This window comes from Staurois parvus, unplaced genomic scaffold (genome assembly GCF_062004578.1).
Source record: "Staurois parvus isolate SC_StPar_1 unplaced genomic scaffold, SC_StPar_1.0 ptg000727l, whole genome shotgun sequence".
NCBI classification, from domain to species: domain Eukaryota; kingdom Metazoa; phylum Chordata; class Amphibia; order Anura; family Ranidae; genus Staurois; species Staurois parvus.
The window spans coordinates 1426587-1444323 of record NW_028318523.1 but is presented as its reverse complement, the minus strand read 5'-3'; the positions used below and the strand labels follow the sequence as shown (position 1 = coordinate 1444323).

At 41.8% G+C, this 17737-nt stretch overlaps 1 long non-coding RNA gene across 1 annotated transcript in view; it reads left to right on the top strand.

The window, feature by feature from the left end:
- Positions 1-17262, top strand: part of LOC149445325 (uncharacterized) — a 29588-nt gene extending 12326 nt beyond the window's left edge. The window contains exon 3 of the long non-coding RNA XR_016306415.1: positions 16930-17262. This is a non-coding gene — a long non-coding RNA (uncharacterized LOC149445325). The remainder of the gene's footprint in view (positions 1-16929) is intronic.
- Positions 17263-17737: the final 475 nt, after the last annotated feature.

Genomic DNA, 17737 nt, shown 5'->3' with positions numbered 1-17737 from the left:
AATGTCAGGCTCTCTTCGTGGGGGAGGGGGTGCTGGTCAGTGTCAGGGACTCTCCATGGGGGAGCTAATTTTTGTGTTGCCTAGGGCAGCACGAAACCTAAATACACCACTACCCCTGATCATTCTGTTGTACCAATTTAATAACTAGAAGGCATGGGTAGTCTCCATAGGGGAGATTTACTAAAATTGCAGCACTCAGAATCTGGTGAAGCTGTGCATGGCAGCCAATCAGCTTCTGACTTCAGGTTGTTCAATTAAGCTTTGGCAATAAAACCTGGAAGCTGATTGGTTTCTATGCAGAGCAGCACCAGATTTTTCACTCTCCAGTTTTAGTAAATAACCCCCAAGAGGGAAGTGTACAAAGGAAAGGTCTGAATTTCTGGACTATTGTTTTGGGGGGTTTTTTTGCTCTTATTGAGCAGATATAACAAAATAATTTCAATTGTATAATTACCAGATCAAAAGGTAGCGAATAAGAGATGTTCAATGTTAGAGTTTACATACACTTTAGCTGTCAAAAAAATGATAGGACTCCCCTGACAATGCACTCACTCCGGGAGGATGCTGCCTTTTGATCTTTTGTCTTGTTACAAAGTTAGTTCATTATTATAGTTTTACGCTTTAAAAATTAGGTGGAATTTCTGCTTTACAGAAAAAAAGAAAACCAAGTGCATGTAACCTTATCAGGCAAATATGGGTTCATTGGCAATTTGTATCCTGACTGGCGTTCAGTTTTAAATTATTTTGCTTTGCTTTGCCTCCTTTATTCGTAAATCAATTAAAACAAATAACAGATCTGACAGTTGTCGAGATTAGATGTGATGCTTCTTGTGGAATTCTTCTTGCCAAGTCTACTTTGAAGCTCGGAGTAAATTCCTAGCTTGCAGCTGCATGCAAAGGGATTTAATATTAATAGTCAGCTGTTCAATTCAAAAAGTGCGGGAGTAAGGTTCTGGTAATAGCGCTGAGATATTTCAGATCCAAGTCATCTAAATATCCCTCAAAATAGATCCAGTTTCACGGCTTCATTTTTTTAAATTCATCTTTCATCTTTGTTTTAATTATTTAATGTACTGTATGCCTATTTGGAGATACAGATTAACAGTAGCTGGGGGAATGGATATAAACGTGCCTTTGTGAAAATAAGGGACAGAATTAGGGTATGTCCTGGCTAATTTTTAAAAGATATATACATGTCTCCTAAGGACACACGTTAGTCGGATATTTTCAACCAAGCCCATAACTCTAAAGCTGGCCATACACTTTTTAGCCATCATTAAGTCAAGTAGATGCGTTTGAAAGCCCTTAGAATTTCGTCCAGACCTGCTATCTGAATGGAACCCCAGATGAATTCCAGGTATGGATATTTTTTACATAATTACATGTAATTTTACATACACCATATCTGGTCAATGTCCCTGGATGCTGGAAATCACTGAAGTAGACACGGCTACTCCAGTAATCTCTACTTGCTTCCAAATCCCATGCCATTTGGCATTGTCACCATTCAGAGAATGCCATGTATTTTCTGAATGAAAGCGTTCTCTGATTGGATGAGGTGGAGAGGCAGAGTGGTGATGTCACACTTTTCACCTCATCCAATCAGAGAATGCTTAAGAAAATGAAAAACTATCACCGAATGGTGCCTGTGCCGAGCAGCCAACCTACAGCAGAGCAGCCGCACTGGCACCGGAAGCTAGCGGAGATCACTGGTAAAAAATGGCGGTAGTTGCAATTTTTTCTTAAAAAATTTTTGTAAAACGTAATTTACTAGATTTTATTATTTTAAAGGAGATGTAGGGCCAAAGCTCTTTTGACCCCACTTTTCCTGTGGGTCACACTTAGTTCTGCACTCCTGTGACCCAGGTTCAAAAGACAGCAGGCTACAGTCCGTTGTCAGCTGACATAACAGAGTCGGTCCAGGCTCTGCAGGGATCCTGACAATAATGTCAGGATCTACCCAGAGGCATGACAAGCAGCTGGCTCAACCTCTCAATGAGCCGCTGAGTGCCTGAGCCAGCCGCAACCACCCTCTTCACAGTCCCACACTCCAGTGAGTGCTGGAGGGGCAGAGCAGAGAGTGGTGACTGCTCCAGCCTCCAGCAAGAAGAGACAGGAACAAGGATGGAGGCAATTTGCAGCACACACTCATTTTGGTAAGACAATTTTTAATGTGCAATGTCTGGTCCTTGCTAAGTAACATTATTTTTTATAAAGTTGTTATGGGTAAAGTTCTGCTTTATGGTAACAAGAGGACTAACCGGTCCTTATGTGTTGGACATTTTACATGACACTCTTTATGTCTGGAGGAAAAGAAATGTAATCTCCAAACATGGAAAGGTTTCTTCACAGTAAGAGCTGTGAAAATGTGGAATAGACTCCCTCAAGAGTTGGTTCTGGCCAGCTCAGTGGATTGCTTTAAAAAAGTCCTGGATTCTTTCTTAGATACACAGAATATAACTGGATACTAACATTTATAGGTAAAGCTGATCCAGGGAATATCCGATTGCCTCTCGGGGATCAGGAAGGAATTTTTTTCCCAGCAGGAGCAAATTGGATCATGCTTTGCTGGGGTTTTTTTGCCTTCCTCTAAATCAACTGTGGGTATCGGATTATAACTTTTTTTTTTCTATGGTTGAACTGGATGGACTTTTGTCTTTTTTCAGCCAGACTAACTATGTAACTATCCTGCACTGCTTCCAAATATATCAAGTATAGACAGTACTTAATGTGCTTACATTGCTGGCTGAATTTGGCATCCATGAACTTGGAAGTGCTCAGAGCAGAGCGATTCTGCTTTTGCAACAAAGTAAATAGATATCCACCGATACTCCACTGCTCGCCCAGACATCCTTAGTATTAACCCTGAGCATTACTCAGGCTCAGCATATTTTTTAAAAAAATGGAATACTCCAATTTACACTTGATGTAAACGCCAAGGAGCTCACAAAGTTGCCATTAACAGTAAAATATGGCCCTAAAATGTTTCCTCTCTCTCCAGCATCTGTGGCTAGCATACTATGGGGTTGATTTACTAAAGGCAAACAGATTGTGCACTCTGCAAGTGCAGTTGCTCCAGAGCGTAGTAAATGAGGTAAAGCTTCACTTTGCAAAAAATACCAAATCACATGCAAGGAATATAAAAAAAAACAGCATTTTTGCTTGCACATGATTGGATGATGGCAGTCAGCAGAGCTTCTGCTCATTCACTAAGCTCTGGAGCAACTGCTCTTGCAGAGTGCACAGTCTATTTGCCTTTAGTAAATCAACCTCTTTGGTTGATATCCTGCTTTCCTGGTCAGATTCGCAAGTGTCTCCTAGATTGTAAGCTCCCAGGATCAGGGCACTCCTAACCCTCTTGTATTTAACTGTATTGTTGCTGTATTGTCTCCCGTTATATTGTAAAGTGCTGAGCAAACTGTTGGCGCGATATAAATCCTGTATAATAATAATATAATAAGTGTTTGACAGCTAAGCATTCAGAAGTGCTCATAGCTGAGCGCTTCCAGAATCACACAGGTCAGAGCAGATCAGGAAAATAAATTCATTGGTTTCCTGCTGCGCCCTATCTTGACACCTGCCATGGATGTGCTGGGCTCCCTGGGGAAGGAGATAAGCCCAGGACACATGGTGGGGGTTGTCACTGCACAAGCATGTGGAAGCTGCTCTAATCACTTCTACAAAAAGTTTAGTGACAAAACATGATCAGACTCTCAGTTGCTATTGTGGCATTGGCCTCTACTGTAATGGTTACATGGTGCCAGTGAACAGTGGAAAGCAGAACTCCAGGCAAACAACTAAATGCACAAGGAGTATGAGAAAATACAAATGTGAAAGATGTTTTACCAGCCAAAATAATTCTGTTCATCCAGTCCTGAGATTTACATAACCAATCACACAGCACAGCCCTCTCTGGCAGAGCAGGTGACCTGATTTTTCTCACCTGCAATTAAGTAATATCTACAGGTCTTGCCCCTCCCCCCAGCCTGTGACTGGGCAATGAAAGGAGAAGCAGAAGACTGATGAGCTCATCTCTCTTTCACTCTGCTCCCTCCTCCTGCAGCACAGCTGCCTGGATTTTTGTGCTGCAAGAGGCTGGTACCAAGTCAGATTCAGGTACTTACCGTACCTTGTGTGCATTTCAGAAATACAGAGGCTGTACCAAAAGTAACGTAAAAGTGGGCATAACTTTTCTTTTAACCAGTTGCTGCCCGGCCTATAGCCAGATGGCGGCTGGGCGAACAGCTCGTCCCTCCGGATGGACGCCATATGGCGTCCTTTCAGAAATGCGCATTGTGCATGCCCGCAGGACACGGCTGATGACAGATCTGTGTACCAGCCCCATTGCCATTACCATGTGACCTGCTGTGACCAATCACAGCAGGTCACATGACAGTTGTATACAATGGATGGTTTCCTTTCATGCCATGCATTGTATACAAGTGTGTCTAGCTGTGAATGGTCACAGCGATCACATGCACAAGCTGGGCCAATCACAGTCCAGCTGTGTCATGTGATTAGCCGTGGCCAAATCAGAGCTAAGCACAAAATAAAAACCCTGAATAAATCGATTTCATTCAGGTAAATGCTTGCTTATAGCAAAGTAATCCTTTGCTATAAGCAAATTGTGTAAAAAAAAAAAATATTGATCACTTCCCCAAATTAGTACAATGTTACTATAGTACTACTTTGGTCATAGTGAAATATGAAAAAAAAATCTTAAAAACAGAGAAAAAAATGTAATAAGAAATTAAAAATAATAATAAAAAAAATTATCAATTGCACTGGTGACAGTATGTAAAAAAAAAATAGTGAAAATAATTTTTTTAATTTCTTCATTTTCCGAAAAATGTATGACAAAAAAATTACAACTTCAAAAAACTCGCCATGCCTCTTATGAAATACGTGGGACTGTCTACTTTGCAAAAAGGAGTAATTTGGGGGATATCTGTACAGTTCTGACATTCTTGGAGCTCAAGAAATTAGATTGGCTGTCAGTACTTCAGGATAGATCAATTTTCAGATCTATACCATAGTTTGTGAACTCTATAACTTTCCTACAGCCTAAATAATACATCCTAATTTGGGTTATTTTCACCAAAGACATGTAGCAGAATGCATCTCGGCCTAAATTTATGAAGAACAATTATTTATTTGCAAACTTTTATAAGAGAAACAAAGAAAAACGTGGGTTTTTTTTTCAAAATTTTCGGTCTTTTATTGTTAATTTAGCAAAAAGTAAAAACCCCATTATTAAATACCAGCAAAAGAAAGCTCCAGTTGTGTGAAGAAAATGATAAAATGTTAGTTTGGGTACAGTGTTGTATGACCGCGCAATTGTCATTCAAAGTGTGAGAGCGTTGAAACCTGAAAATTGGACTGGGCAGGAAGGGGATAAAAGTGCCCGGCATGGAAGTGGTTAACTTACATGGGTCGTTCAAATTTGGTGGAGTAACTCATCGTCTATAGCAGTCTTCAAACTATGACCCTCCAGGTGTTGAGGACCTGCAAGTTCCAGGCAGAGGCATGATGGGACTTGTAATACTTCAACAGCTAGAGGGCCGTAGTTTGGAAACCCTGCTCTATAGGAACTCTTCTTCTTTTTCATTGTAGGTAAATAATGGATTCCAAGCAGAAGCAACGTGCCATCATTGAGTTCTTGATGAAGGATGGGTATAGTCTGTCTGACACCCACAGAAGACTACTGAATGTTTATGGAGATGAAAACATTGAAAAAAATCACCAATGGCAAGACATTGCTCTTATCAATGGTTTCATTTATATAAATATTCGGTAGTCTTCTGTGGATGTCGGACAACCTGCACCCCTCCTTCATCAAGAACTTAATGATGGCACATTGCTTCTGCTTGGAATCCATTATTGCAGGGTTGGGTGGGCATTTATGAACGTCCTACCACTTCCCTGCCTGTGCGCGCTCCCTGGGAGCACCGATCACTGTACGGTACCTCTGTGTGAGGTCCCGATCATGTGATCACTGATTAGCCAATCAGTGATCACATGAATAGTAGTAAGCAAGATGTCACTTCCTGACATCATTGCTTAATACTTGTGAAATCTGTGAATGATCACAGAGGTCACATGGTATAGGGCTATTCACAACAGCCTTGTACCATGTGACAAGCTGTGACCAATCACAGCTCTCACAGTATTTCTCAATGGCTGCTAGAATGCAGCCAGAGAGAAGGAGAAATGATTGCTTTTACATCCTTTATGGGTGTAAGAGCAATCAGTGTGTAAAAAAAAAAAAAAATCTTCATCACCCACCACAAGTAGTACAGTGTCACTATGGTGACACTGTACTGCTAGGGTGACAGCATGTTAAAAAAAACCCACATAAATAAAAAATAAAATAAAAATGTAAAAAATGTTTTTCAAAATTATACCTTTTGGTTATTAACTAACTTGGGTTATTTTTTTTTTTTTACTAAAAAGATAGCTGAATACATTTTGGCCAAGATTTATAAAGAAAGATTATTTATTTGCAAAATTTTATAAGAAAAACACTTTTTTTTTTCAAAACGTTTGGACTTTTTCATTTATTTAACAAAAAAATAAAAATCCCAGTGGTGAATAAATACCACCAAAATAAAATGTTATCTGTCTCAAAAAAAATGCTAAAAATTTCATATGAGTACAGTGTTGCATGACCGCACAATTGTCATTCAAAGTGTGATAGCGCTGAAGGCTGAAAATTGGCTTGGACTGGAAGGGGGTGAAAGTGTCCGGACTTGAAGTGGTTAAACCGATATGTGAAATTTGAACAAACTAGTTAATAAAAGTTAATTAAAAAAAGTTATGCCCACTTTTGCATGACTGTTGGTACAGCCCTCGTATAATTTAATGACCTATTGATGTATAAAGAGCTGCCACAATGCGCGCCCTTTATATCTGCCTACAGTTCAACTTTAAAACCCAGAGGAAAAAAAAAATAACATAATAAAAAAATTCAATGTTCCATTCTTCTGACATTTATGTTTTTCAAAGCAATGCTGCTTATCATTTGCCATTTTTTACTTGAACATTTTTTTGTTATCTTCTGGCATTTTGGGGCCTCTTCTTGCAGCTGTTGTAGTCCCTGGCCTAGAGAAATGCTTTGGCTCTCCCTTCCCCATCCCATCTTATCGCTTTCCATCATCAATCCTGATTATTTTGCAGGTTCAGTGCTTTTGTTGCCTCCGCGCCAGCACTTCCTCCCATGAAAACGATCGTTCCCCTTGTATATTTTTCAGCGATCACACCATTCTGCTCGGCCTTTTTAAAAAATGATCCCTGGGAGATTTGGAGACTGGGTTGAGAATGTCAAGTTTATTTATAAAAAGCTCGGTTTCTTACGGCACAACGACCACAAGAATCTGCTTAGAGACCGCGGCACACACAAGCTTCCCAGCTGTCCCTTCTGCGTCAGTAGCAAGATGATTTTAAATTCCCTGCTGATGCTAATCATGTTGTATCCACCAATTAGAGACACACAAGACCTTTGCTGTCCTGTCTGAGCCAGGCCTGGCTATGTGAATGCTATTTGTACAACTAAATCCTGGGGTTCTGCAGGGAAGGGAACACGCTCTCTCTTGCCGCCTTGTTTCAATTTACATAAGTGAAATTCAAGAAAGGGCCAATTAGTAACAAGATCCTGGTATTTAACCATCTGAATGTTCTGTGTCTCTTACCAGTGAAAGGCAGAACCCAGAGACAATATTTTCTAGTACTCCTCCGTTTAACTTTTTGTAACAATATCTGCCCCTGTGCAAGACAATCCTGATGAATTGACACAGTTCACAACCTACAAGGCAAACTGTCCTACACAAATAAAGTATTAACCACATTCCAGTCAGCAAGGCAATCAGTGAATGGCAAATGCTGCCCAGCACATGCTGACAGTGGGATAAAATCAGAAAATAAACTGTAATTTTTTTATTTTTTACTTTTTGTAAGTTAGTGTACATTGAATAGAAAGTGTAAAAGTTTTTATTTTTTTAATATTTTATATACATATATATATATACAGTTGTGACCAAAATTATTCAACCCCCAATGCTGTAAAGGGGTTTAGGGACTATAGTGTACATTTGGAATTGTATTCAGAATCAAATCCTACAAGGACGTTGTAACTACCCAAATGCAACTAAAATGACATCAATTGTTTATGTAATACAGTAGTAAATGGTTCTTATGTGGTTTCTTCATTGCCACAATTATTCAACCCCTTAAAGACTACCACTCTGAAGAACAGAGGTTCATACAGGTGCTTTCCATCAGGTATTGAAAACACCTGTGGATGTCACCGAGCAGCAATCAAGCATAATAAGCACCAATTAGGCAGCTTTAAAATGACTGTGATACTCAGCTCCTTCTAGACATTTACTGGTGTGGTTACAAACATGGTGAAGGCAAGAGAATGGTCCAGGAAGACAAGAGAAGAGGTGATTTCTCTTCACAGGAAGGGCAATGGCTATAAGAAGATTGCAAAGATGTTAAACATACCAAGAGACACCTTAGGAAGCATCATTCGCAAATTCAAGGCAAAGGGCACTGTTGAAACGCTACCTGGTCGTGGCAGAAAGAAGATGCTGACTTCGACTGCTGTGCGCTACCTGAAGCGTAGAGTGGAGAGAAGTCCCCGTGTGACTGCTGAGGAACTGAGAAAAGATTTGTCAGATGTGGGTACAGAAGTTTCAGCCCAGACAATAAGACGCACACTGCGTAATGAAGGCCTCCGTGCCAGAACTCCCAGGCGTACCCCCTTGCTGTCTCCAAAGAATAAGAAGAGTCGACTGCAGTATGCCAAAAGCCATGTGGACAAACCACAAAAGTTGTGGGATAGTGTTCTGTGGACTGATGAAACAAAATTAGAACTGTTTGGGCCCATGGATCAACGCTATGTTTGGAGGAGGAAGAACAAGGCCTATGATGAAAAGAACACCTTGCCTACTGTGAAGCATGGTGGAGGGTCAATCATGCTTTGGGGCTGTTTTGCTTCTGCAGGTACAGGGAAGCTTCAGCGTGTGCAAGGTACCATGAATTCTCTTCAGTACCAGGAGATATTGGATGGAAACGTGATGCAGTCCGTCACACACCTGAGGCTTGGGAGACGTTGGACCTTTCAACAGGACAATGATCCCAAGCATACCTCCAAGTCCACTAGAGCATGGTTGCAGAGGAAAGGCTGGAACATTTTGGAGTGGCCATCGCAGTCACCAGACTTAAATCCGATTGAGAACCTCTGGTGGGACTTAAAGAAAGCAGTTGCAGTGCGCAAGCCTAAGAATGTGACTGAACTGGAGGCCTTTGCCCATGAAGAATGGGCGAAGATACCCGTAGATCGCTGCAAGACACTTGTGTCAAGCTATGCTTCACGTTTAAAAGCTGTTATAACTGTAAAAGGATGCTGTACTAAGTACTAAGATTGAATGTCACTTGGGGGTTGAATAAAACTGATAATGCTGTGAGCACAGAAAAGACATTTGTGGTTATTTCATTATAACTGTTATGTTATATTTGTCTGACCTACAAGTGCCTCTTTAATGTAAATGTAAGCAAGATGACTGAATGATCAAAAGCAATGTCAAACTGGCCAAAACACTCAATTTCAGTGGGGGTTGAATAATTTTGGTCACAACTGTATATGTTAATTATTTTAGTTTTTTAAGTCAGTGTACATTGTATTGAAATGTAGTGCTTTTTATTTATTTATATATATATATTTTTTTTTCTAAGTTAGTGTACATTGAATGGAAACTGTAAATGTTTTTATTTTTTTTTAATATATATATATATGTTAATTATTTTAAATTTTTAAGTCAGTGTACATTGTAGGGAAATGTACTGCTTTTTATTTATTGATATATATATATATATATATATATATATTTTTTTTTTAAGTTAGTGCACATTGGATGGAAACTGTAAACTTTTTTTTTTTTTTAATATTTTATTTTTATATTTAATAATTATTTTAGTTTTTTTTAAGTCAGTGTACATTGTAAGGAAACTTTATTGCTTTTTATTTTCTTTAAGTTTGTGTACATTGTAGGGAACTCTAGTGCTTTTTATTTATTTATGTATTTTTTTTTAAGTTAGTGTACATTGGATGGAAACTGTAAAAGTTTTCATTTTTTTAATATTTTATATATATATATATATATATATATATATAGATATATAGATATATATAGATATATATATTTAGTTTTTTAAGTCAGTGTACATTGTAGGGAAATGTAGTGCTTTCTATTTATATATATATATTTATTTATTTTATTTATTTATTTTTTTAAGTTAGTGTACATTGGATGGAAACTGTAAACGTTTTTATTTTTTAAAATATTTATATATTTATTAATTATTTTAGTTTTTTTTTAAGTAAGTGTACATTGTAAAGAAACTTTATTGCTTTTTATTTTCTTTAAGTCAGTGTACATTGTAGGGAACTGTAGTGCTTTTTAGTTATTTATGTCTATTTTTTTTTTACGTTAGTGTACATTGGATGGAAACTGTAAAAGTTTTCATTTTTTTAATATTTTATTTATATATTTATTAATTATTTTAGTTTTTTTAAGTTATTGTACATTGTAGGGAAATGTAGTGCTTTTTATTTATGTATTTTTTTTTTAAGTTAGTGTATAGAGATGAGCGAATCGAACTTGGCGAAGTGGAATTCGTTTCAAAGATTAGGAAAAATTCGATTCGCACCGAATCCGAAAATTAGCAGACTTCGGATGCGCGAATCGAAATTTCCCAAAAATGGCGGCAACATGTGTGGCGACGGAGCGGGGATCTCTGGGAAGGCGCGCAGACAAGGCGCGCTGACCCATAATGCATTCATTCATGACATGTGATCGCATTAGCCAATCAGCAGCCAGCCAGCCAGCACTGTGTAATGGTCGAGCTATAAATTGCGGCCATCTTAGAATTCTCCATTAGCCTCCGGTCATTCAAGAGAGACAGACCTCTCTGTATTAGGGACAGAGTTAGGGCCAAAGAGACTTTAGGGCCACAGAATCGTTACTTAGGGACACAGAATTGTTACTCAGGGACACAGAATTGTTACTCAGGGACACAGAACTGTTACTCAGGGACACAGAATTGTTACTCAGGGACAGACACAGAATTGTTACTGAGGGACACAGAATTGTTACTGAGGGACACAGAATTGTTACTGAGGGACACAGAATTCTTACTCAGGGACACAGAATTGTTACTCAGGGACACAGAACTGTTACTCAGGGACACAGAATTGTTACTCAGGGACAGACACAGAATTGTTACTGAGGGACACAGAATTGTTACTGAGGGACACAGAATTGTTACTGAGGGACACAGAATTGTTACTCAGGGACAGACACAGAATTGTTACTGAGGGACACAGAATTGTTACTGAGGGACACAGAATTGTTACTCAGGGACACAGAATTGTTACTCAGAGACAGACACAGAATTGTTACTGAGGGACACAGAATTGTTACTGAAAGACACAGAATTGTTACTGAGGGACACAGAATTGTTACTCAGGGACAGACACAGAATTGTTACTGAGGGACACAGAATTGTTACTGAGGGACACAGAATTGTTACTCAGGGACAGACACAGAATTGTTACTGAGGGACACAGAATTGTTACTGAGGGACACAGAATTGTTACTGAGGGACACAGAATTCTTACTGAGGGACACAGAATTCTTACTCAGGGACACAGAATTGTTACTCAGGGACACAGAACTGTTACTCAGGGACACAGAATTGTTACTCAGGGACAGACACAGAATTGTTACTGAGGGACACAGAATTGTTACTGAGGGACACAGAATTGTTACTGAGGGACACAGAATTGTTACTCAGGGACAGACACAGAATTGTTACTGAGGGACACAGAATTGTTACTGAGGGACACAGAATTGTTACTGAGGGACACAGAATTGTTACTCAGGGACACAGAATTGTTACTCAGGGACACAGAACTGTTACTCAGGGACACAGAATTGTTACTCAGGGACACAGAACAGTTACTCAGGGACACAGAATTGTTACTCAGGGACAGACACAGAATTGTTACTGAGGGACACAGAATTGTTACTGAGGGACACAGAATTGTTACTGAGGGACACAGAATTGTTACTCAGGGACAGACACAGAATTGTTACTGAGGGACACAGAATTGTTACTGAGGGACACAGAATTGTTACTGAGGGACACAGAACTGTTACTCAGGGACACAGAATTGTTACTCAGGGACACAGAACTGTTACTCAGGGACACAGAATTGTTACTCAGGGACACAGAACTGTTACTCAGGGACACAGAATTGTTACTCAGGGACACAGAACTGTTACTCAGGGACACAGAACTGTTACTCAGGGACACAGAATTGTTACTCAGGGACAGACACAGAATTGTTACTGAGGGACACAGAATTGTTACTCAGGGACACAGAATTGTTACTCAGGGACACAGAACTGTTACTCAGGGACACAGAATTGTTACTCAGGGACAGACACAGAATTGTTACTGAGGGACACAGAATTGTTACTGAGGGACACAGAATTGTTCCTGAGGGACACAGAATTGTTACTCAGGGACAGACACAGAATTGTTACTGAGGGACACAGAATTGTTACTGAGGGACACAGAATTGTTACTCAGGGACACAGAATTGTTACTCAGGGACACAGAGCTGTTACTCAGGGACACAGAATTGTTACTCAGGGACAGACACAGAATTGTTACTGAGGGACACAGAATTGTTACTGAGGGACACAGAATTGTTACTCAGGGACAGACACAGAATTGTTACTGAGGGACACAGAATTGTTACTGAGGGACACAGAATTGTTACTCAGGGACAGACACAGAATTGTTACTGAGGGACACAGAATTGTTACTGAGGGACACAGAATTGTTACTCAGGGACACAGAATCGTTACTCAGGGACACAGAATCGTTGAATTAAAGAGTATGTCAGACAACACGCAGAGGAGTGGCAGAGGAGGCAATGTTTCAGGAGCGAGCAGACGTGGCAGCAGAGGAAGGGGTCGAGGCAGCACTAGTCGCAGCCAGAGGCCAGTGCTCCCGGTGTCATCCAGCGGTCGTGTCTCCACCGACAACCCTGCCGTCATCGATTGGTTGGCTCAGTCGCCTTCCTCTTCCCAGGTCACCTCTGACACCTACAGCCAACGGTCGGTGGGTACGTCAGACACAACCGTTAGTTGGCATGGCCCGGGAGCAAGCCCACTGAAATCACGTGTCCTCTACCTGCCCCTGTCCTTTGGTGTTCCCTCACCAAGCGAAGTATCGCATGCTGTGGGCTCAGCCCCACTGTACAGTGAGGAAGAGCTAACAGAGGGCGGTCAGGAACGGGGGGAGACATCCGCCTCTTCAGCAGCCAGGCGAAGAAGTACTGGCGAGGAGAGTGGCTCGGTAGCCGGTCTAGAGACAGGTCTGTCTCCTGACCCACACGCAGCCGAGGGGGCTAGTAGTGAGGCGGAGACCCTAATTGATGATGATGAGGCTGATCGCACTTGGCAGCCTCGTCGTCATCAGGCTATTGCTTCCGCATCATCAGGAGAAGGGGGTGCCAGCTTGGCAGCGAGCAAAACAGTCGGTGGGTTGCCCAGGAGACAGCAGGGTCGCAGCAGTGTCAGTGGAGGCAAACGGCCACGGAGTAGAGCACCAGCTCCACTGCAGCCTACCACCACGGCCAGTAGTGGTGCCGGTGTGCACGGAGGAAGTAGCAGTCAGCCAGTGAGGAGTAGCGGGGGCAAAGTTTCCTACTCGGCGGTGTGGCAATTTTTCGTCAAGCAGCCCGAGGAAGTAAACGTAGCCGTATGTCGACTATGTGGCCAGAAAGTCAAGCGTGGCCAGGGGGCCCATGTCTCCATCGCCACACTCTGCCATGTGCCACTTTCAGGTCTCCTCACACTGCTGGTGGGTTCCATTTTGTCATAGGGTGCTGGCAGATTACGGGCCTCCCATTGCTGCTGCTAGGCCCGTAATCTGTCATGGGCCCCTGTACCGCCTCCTCATGCTGCTGCCAGGCCCGTAATCTGTCATGGGTCCCTGTACGGCCTCCCATTGCTGCTGTCTCCATCGCCACACTCTGCCATGTGCCACTTTCAGGTCTCCTCACACTGCTGGTGGGTTCCATTTTGTCATAGGGTGCTGGCAGATTACGGGCCTCCCATTGCTGCTGCCAGGCCCGTAATCTGTCATGGGCCCCTGTACCGCCTCCTCATGCTGCTGCCAGGCCCGTAATCTGTCATGGGTCCCTGTACGGCCTCCCATTGCTGCTGTCTCCATCGCCACACTCTGCCATGTGCCACTTTCAGGTCTCCTCACACTGCTGGTGGGTTCCATTTTGTCATAGGGTGCTGGCAGATTACGGGCCTCCCATTGCTGCTGCCAGGCCCGTAATCTGCCATGGGCCCCTGTACCGCCTCCTCATGCTGCTGCCAGGTCCAGAGTGTGTCATGGGTCCCTGTACGGCCTCCCATTGCTGCTGTCTCCATCGCCACACTCTGCCATGTGCCACTTTCAGGTCTCCTCACACTGCTGGTGGGTTCCATTTTGTCATAGGGTGCTGGCAGATTACGGGCCTCCCATTGCTGCTGCCAGGCCCGTAATCTGCCATGGGCCCCTGTACCGCCTCCTCATGCTGCTGCCAGGTCCAGAGTGTGTCATGGGTCCCTGTACGGCCTCCCATTGCTGCTGTCTCCATCGCCACACTCTGCCATGTGCCACTTTCAGGTCTCCTCTCACTGCTGGTGGGTTCCATTTTGTCATAGGGTGCTGGCAGATTACGGGCCTCCCATTGCTGCTGCCAGGCCCGTAATCTGCCATGGGCCCCTGTACCGCCTCCTCATGCTGCTGCCAGGTCCAGAGTGTGTCATGGGTCCCTGTACGGCCTCCCATTGCTGCTGTCTCCATCGCCACACTGTGCCATGTGCCACTGTCAGGTCTCCTCACACTGCTGGTGGGTTCCATTTTGTCATAGGGTGCTGGCAGATTACGGGCCTCCCATTGCTGCTGCCAGGCCCGTAATCTGTCATGGGCCCCTGTACCGCCTCCTCATGCTGCTGCCAGGCCCGTAATCTGTCAAGGGTCCCTGTACGGCCTCCCATTGCTGCTGTCTCCATCGCCACACTCTGCCATGTGCCACTTTCAGGTCTCCTCACACTGCTGGTGGGTTCCATTTTGTCATAGGGTGCTGGCAGATTACGGGCCTCCCATTGCTGCTGCCAGGCCCGTAATCTGCCATGGACCCCTGTACCGCCTCCTCATGCTGCTGCCAGGTCCAGAGTGTGTCATGGGTCCCTGTACGGCCTCCCATTGCTGCTGTCTCCATCGCCACACTCTGCCATGTGCCACTTTCAGGTCTCCTCACACTGCTGGTGGGTTCCATTTTGTCATAGGGTGCTGGCAGATTACGGGCCTCCCATTGCTGCTGCCAGGCCCGTAATCTGCCATGGGCCCCTGTACCGCCTCCTCATGCTGCTGCCAGGTCCAGAGTGTGTCATGGGTCCCTGTACGGCCTCCCATTGCTGCTGTCTCCATCGCCACACTCTGCCATGTGCCACTTTCAGGTCTCCTCACACTGCTGGTGGGTTCCATTTTGTCATAGGGTGCTGTATGGCCTCCCATTGCTGCTGCCTCCACCGCCACACTGTGGCTCCACACTCTGGTTTTGGCCCCGTGACTGCCCAAATGAGTGAAGTGTGCGGTGATTCTAAGATTGACGGCACTCATCTGCATGTCATACTGACTGACAGTATTATTTCTCTTCCCCAGCAGACTCCAAGGGCATTTAAATTAAAGGTACAGTGTTCTGCACTAATATAAAGGCTCTCTGAAGCCTAGAAACACCCTTTTTATAAGTTAAATTCGCAGCGAATATATTCGACTCGAATCAAATTTATTCCGCGAATTCGCCGAATCAGCCGAATCGAATTTTTGAATACTTCGCTCATCTCTATTAGTGTACATTGGATGGAAACTGTAAAAGTTTTTTTTCTATATATATATATTTTATTTATATATTTATTAATTATTTTAGTTTTTTTTAAGTCAGTGTATGTTATAAGGAAACTTTATTGCTTTTTATTTTCTTTAAGTCAGTGTACATTGTAGGGAACTATGTTTTTTTTTTTTACGTTAGTGTACATTGGATGGAAACTGTAAAAGTTTTCATTTTATTAATATTTTAAATTTTTTATTTCTATATTTATTATGCTTTTTATTTATTTGTGTATTTTTTATTTATTTATTTCAGGTACTTCTATAGGGCCATCAATTTACGCAGCGCTTTACATACATATTGTAATTCACATCAGTTCCTAACCCTCAAGGGGTGTACAATTAAGTTACATTGTTTTTAAAAGTTTTTATAAAAATAAAAGTTTTTATTTTTTTAATATTTTATTTCTATATTTATTAATTATTTTAGTTTTTTTAAGTCAGGGTACACTGAAGGGAAACTGGAATGGTTTTTATTTATTTTTAAGTCCATGTACATTGGATGGAAACTGTCATGCTTTTTTTTCTTTTAGTTTTTTTTAATGACAGTGAGGAGCAGGGCCCTCCTAACCCTCTTGTATTGAATTGTATTGTTGCTGTATTGTCTCCTGTTATATTGTAAAGTGCTGAGCAAACTGTTGGCGCTATATAAATCCTGTATAATAATAATAATAATAATAATAATGACAGTGTACATTGGATTTAAACTTTGTGTGTGTTTTTATTTATATACGTATTTATTTAACTTTTTTTTAAGTCAGTGTACTTTATATGAAAACTGTAATGCTTCTTTATTTTTTTTTTTAAGTCAGTGTACACTGTAGGGAACCTGTATTGCTTTTTGATTTCTTAACTGTAAAGGAACTGTAGGGAAACTGTAAAGCTTTTTCACTTTATTTTTTTTAGTCAGTGTACATTAATTGGAAGCACGCAGCCAGGATAACCAAGGAGTGGCTCCGTAAGAAGCATATCAAGGTTCTGGAGTGGCCTAGCCAGTCTCCAGACCTAAATCCAAAACAACATCTTTGGAGGGAGCTGAAACTCCGTGTTGCTCAGCGACAGCCCCGAAACCTGACAGATCTAGAGGAGATCTGTGTGGAGGAGTGGGCCAAATTCCCTGTTGCAGTGCAAACCTGGTCAGGAACTACAGGAAACGTCTGACCTCTGTAATTGCAAACAGAGGCTTCTGTACCAAATATTAACACGGATTTTCTCAGGGGTTCAAATACTTATGTTCAGCAGTGCAAGACAAATAAATTCTTTACAAATCATACAATGTGATTTCCTGATTTTTTTTTTAATTTTATCTCTCAGAGTGGGAATGCACCTACAATGTGAATTTCAGACCCCTCCATGATTTCTAAGTGGGAGAACTTGCAAAATCGCAGGGTGTTCAAATACTTCTGTTCCTCACTGTATATATATTCATTAATTTATTTGTGAATTCACCTGAAACTGATTCATTTTCACATATGGATGTGTTCACATAAAGAGTGGACATACCTCAATCACTGTTGAGATGTTAGACCACGTTTCTTATTCACTGCAGCTTATTTATTGGTGTTTTTATTCTTCATTCTCCTTTCACCCAATTGGCACAGACCCGCCATTGATATTGACAATGTATATCAATGTTTGTATTTAACCTGAGTCTAATATAAACAATTAAAGAAAACTAAAATAGATTTTAAAAAAGAATGAAAACTGTCACCAT